Here is a 4,749-nt window from a genome sequence, read left to right on the forward strand (position 1 = left end):
CGACTCCAAATAAGAGGACCCTCGAAAAGTTATAATAATTGCAACCGTTAAATTAAATTTGAACAGTCATGATTTCGTGGTCAGAAGATCTCCATCGTAAGCTCAGGAGAGGATCCTCTTCCTTTTTGTTGGTCCTTACCAATTTATTGAACGTTTTTAGTATAATTGTGGCAGTGGTCCACCGTCCAACGTCACCTAAATGGCTGCTTCGATCGCTTTTTAGAACAGTGGCACCTGCATCTCAACCAACCAATCCAAGAATAGTGGTCTCACTATGATGGCCTTGTTTGTTTTTTTATTTCCTAACTTTTTTAAACCCAAAACCAAACCTAGCTATGTATTCGACGTATTTATTTATTTTATTTTGTATGGAAAAGTGTAATTGATGTATTTTGAGAAACCAAACAAAACCTAACAACAAAACACTCTAACTGCTTATAAAATATGCTAAGTTCCTTAATTTTCTAATATAAAACGATATTTCATGTGACAAATTAATCAAGTTAAACGCATGAATAATACATAAGGGTAATATGGAATATGTTTGATCATTGCACTTTCACATATTAGTCAACTTACTCTAATATGAAAATTGGAGTTGAGGTTTCACCTTAAATCAATAGGTAATAGAGGAAATATGGCATGATAACAGTTCGAATTGAGGACAAAAGTACTATATCAAATGGTTGAAGATTACGAGTCTTTAATTTGATTCTACAGTATATGTTCTAAATCCTCATTTTTTTAATATAAATGATATTTTTACTCTAAAGTCTAAACTGCTCCAATGAAAAGGGATATGATTTGATCATTTGAACATGGTACACAATGGGTTGAAGAGAAAGGCCGCACCCAAATTTGACGCTCTTCTTAGCTGTGAGGTAAATAGGGCAACTGAGCTCATCAAGTTTTGGACCTGCTTCTTCTTGAACCACCTCTCCTCCACTTTGATATCTGCAATTTTGGCCCTTCAGGCGAAAATGTTAGTGTGTAAATTGTGGTCTGATGTGGCAGTTGGTTTCTAGCTCATATTGCTAGGATTGTGTGTATGCTTTCTTATTAAGTCTCATAGGTCTTAAACAAGTGAGTGTATATGTGTCTTCATCTCATAGGATGTAAGATGGATGGCTAGGATTGAATGGATGTATTTTGAATACTGCCAAGTTTAATTGTAATAGCAATTAAGAGGAGTGTGATTTTTACTGCACACTCACTCTCGGTGGAATGAAACAGTAACAATATGCAGAGTCACATTCTCTGCATTCTTCATCTCTATCTCACTGCATCATCTTCTTCATTGGTGTAAACCATCCTTGAATTCATATTACCTGTGAGTCATACCGCACAGGGAGGATTAAAAGTTTGTTCTAATACTAACAGAAAATTCACAGCCAACTGACTGCATCCCAACTCGATCCTTCAACCTATGTCGGCATGATGCCGCTTGAGTGAGATAAATGGATGACAGTTCGACCACTTCCGAGACTGTGAGAACCGGCTGACATAATGATAATAACCCCGAGTCCTTCCTCGTGAAGTTGTTCGAGTCTTTTGGTTGCTGAGTTGAGCTGACGGGTGAGGGCTTGGTGCAAGGCCCAGTCTCTTGTAAATATGCTGAAAAGGTGACCGGTACTTCCGCACACTTGCAGAGTCATGGAAATTTTGATCACAGTGTGATGCTAAGCCTCTCGAACAGCTTGATATCGCTGTTTAAAATATGATTCTCCTTCCCACAGCTACAACTTATCCTAAAGCCAATAGGTCCTTCGTATTGCTACACAACGTAACAGCCGAAAGCCCGTCCGACCCTGCTACGCCAATATTAACAGCCTCTCTTGGAGCCTAGCCCTCCCTGTTTAATCAGAGGCCCCAGCAATATCTGCATCAGAGCTATCCTAATTTTACATCATCAGAAAAAATAATGCTACATTAATCTTGCATCATCCATGTCAAATACAAAATAATTGCATCAGCATCTGTGTAACTTTGTAAACAGAAGTGATTTCAAATTGGTTCAGAAACGGAGATTCAAAAACAAGTTGGAGCAAGCAGTATAGCCGTATAGGTGATATGTCGTTTGGATGTGAATAAGCAAACAAAGTCTCAGTACGGCTTATTTCTTTTGATGTAAAATGGAAGTATCAGAAAGTATGAGTGCATTTGTATTTTGTAGTAATATGTGTTGGATATATGTCAACAATCTTTGATAAATTTATATATGCTAATAAATAAATAGTGTATGAACAATGAACTAATATTAAACAGAAATATTGAAGATCGAGGCTTGCGTACCGCAATGTCCTTGAAACAGAAATTTCACCCCTACTCAGTGCTTGTACTTTTCCGGTGTTTCACCAGGATTCAACGATCAAGTTAGAATTCCAGCACTGGAAAACTTAACTTTTAGCGAAGTTCCTTGTGGTACTCTCAATAAGAATGTTATGGATTATAGAAGGAGATTTATGTTTTCTGTGTACTAAATGTCATGCAAACGGATGTATATATAGTGGGATTATGTCTGTTCGCAACAGGTATAAGAATGAGATGTGACTATTGGGAGACATCTCTTCAGATGAGGTGCACTGCTCTCTGCATTTTTCATTGACTTCAGACTTCATCAACTTCAAAGTTTATCTGAAAAGATGAGTCTGTTCAAATAAAAATTAATTTAATGAAATTCGAAATTATTTAAATTTTAATTTTCAGAGCCCCAAGGCCCATCTTTTGATAATTAATTATGTATTAATTACCAATTAATTAGTGCATCCCAAAGTCCAACCCTAAGGGTGAGCCCAATTTTATTCTCCAAGTCCTATTACTCCAATCACTTTCAATAAAGGACAAAGCCTTATAAAGTGATGAAATCTCTACTTAAACTACTTAAATTTCCAACAATATAGCGTGAAAGTAACGTACAGCAGATGATTCAACTTCCTTCCATATTCCATGGGCATCCATATCCTTCAGTGGCTCAAGACCTTTCCGACATAACCCCGATGAGCAGTATTTCTGAAAAAGTAAAAATTTGCCGATGAATTTGTTCCTCTCGCGTTTGGTACCGCTTTCGTCAACTTTGGTTAGGAATCTCATCAAAACACGTTACGTGCTCAACGGCATTGTCGTCATTCGTCCCTAAACGACTTGGGGATAAGAATTACGTTTACTAAAACTTGGGAGCGTAATGAAATGCTAAACAATAAACAAACTAAACTCAATTGCATTGTGCCGTCGAGCATTAGTCATAAAGTAGCAAAAACATTATCAGAAAGGCCTCACACGGAAAGCAACCAACTTCAAAGAGGCGATAATATTGTCACTTTGATGAGCAAATTTAAAAATGGGCTTAAGTTCTTCCAAGCCCAAAAAGAGGTGCACTTGGTGGGCTTGAAGGTTTAACTGTGTCCAAGCCCAAAAACAGCTATATTTTTCTCTCGTTGTGAGCTCTGCAATAGCGATTTGAAAGGTTACTTGAAAGTGGACCGGGCATTTACTACATGATGCATAAGTTATATATACTCAATTGGTATAAGACTACAAATACTCATGACGTTGCCCTCAAGCCAGGCCTAGTTAGTGTTCTTTGTATGATTGTGTGTTCTACAATTTTATCATTGTTTGTCGAGTGGGTGGTAGCAAATATCTCTGAATTTTACCCCATTTCGAGTTTTTATCTTTGAACTTTTATATTAGTTTCTCTCATCTTTTCAACTTAATTCTGAGTTGCATGAGTGGTCATTCCATCAAATTTGTCTTCTTATTTGTCAAAATTTAAGCGTATAGTGGTATTTCATACCAAAAAAAATCTAATTTATTTTAAAAAGAGAAGAACTTGACTCTTTAAGCTAAGATCATCAAGTCGATTTTAAGAGGTATTTTAAGGAGTTCCTCTTCAATCTTTTAGGAGCCAGATCTTTCTCTTTAAAAATTCATTTTTTTTTTGATGAAATTCCTATTTTATCACTCAACTTAACGGAAAAGTTGACGGAGTTAACGAAAAAGACTACTAATGCAGCAAATGGCATAATTCGAGGACAGTGTAAACTATTAGAAGAGTTTAGAGACGAAAACTAAACTTGTGGTATAGATCAGGAACATTTGCTACAATTTAGCCTTGTTTATCCAATTTCAACCACAATATGTAAGATGTTAATATATTCCGACTATTTTCCTAGTTTTGATCAAATAGAGTAACCCAAATTAAATTCAAGTAGACTAAGCCACAATTATTTTGAACATCTATATAAATATCTTTTGAATATGAAATTTTAAAATCTTTAGAAAAAAACATCTTTTATGATATACACCAACTATTACATGACCTTTGTATGTTCTATAACATGGTCAACGAAGGCCAATTTGATTCCAAAAATGAGATTGCAAGATCAACACAATCAACCCAGCATCTATTTGGTAACTAACTACAGGATAATTTAGTAGCTGGATATGAATTCCAAACTTCTGTTCCATACGTCACATCCTAAATTCAATTCCTATGATTTGTGAACCGCACGAAAAACAAACCTATGACCAAATCTCACTTTTTAACTTCAATAATTAAGAACCGCAAAAAATGGAAGAAAGTAATTAACAAGATTTGACCATGAATTAGATGAACGAAAAAAACCCAAAATACAAGACAGGGAAAGCAGCAGCAGCGCTAATAACATGAAATGATAGGAGGCCGACGTGGCCACAAATAAAATGGAGCGTTTCCACTTGTGCTATATATATGCCCACATCTGTTTTATG

The sequence above is a fragment of the Malus sylvestris genome, chromosome 10 (assembly GCF_916048215.2).
Source record: "Malus sylvestris chromosome 10, drMalSylv7.2, whole genome shotgun sequence".
In the NCBI taxonomy this organism is placed as follows: domain Eukaryota; kingdom Viridiplantae; phylum Streptophyta; class Magnoliopsida; order Rosales; family Rosaceae; genus Malus; species Malus sylvestris.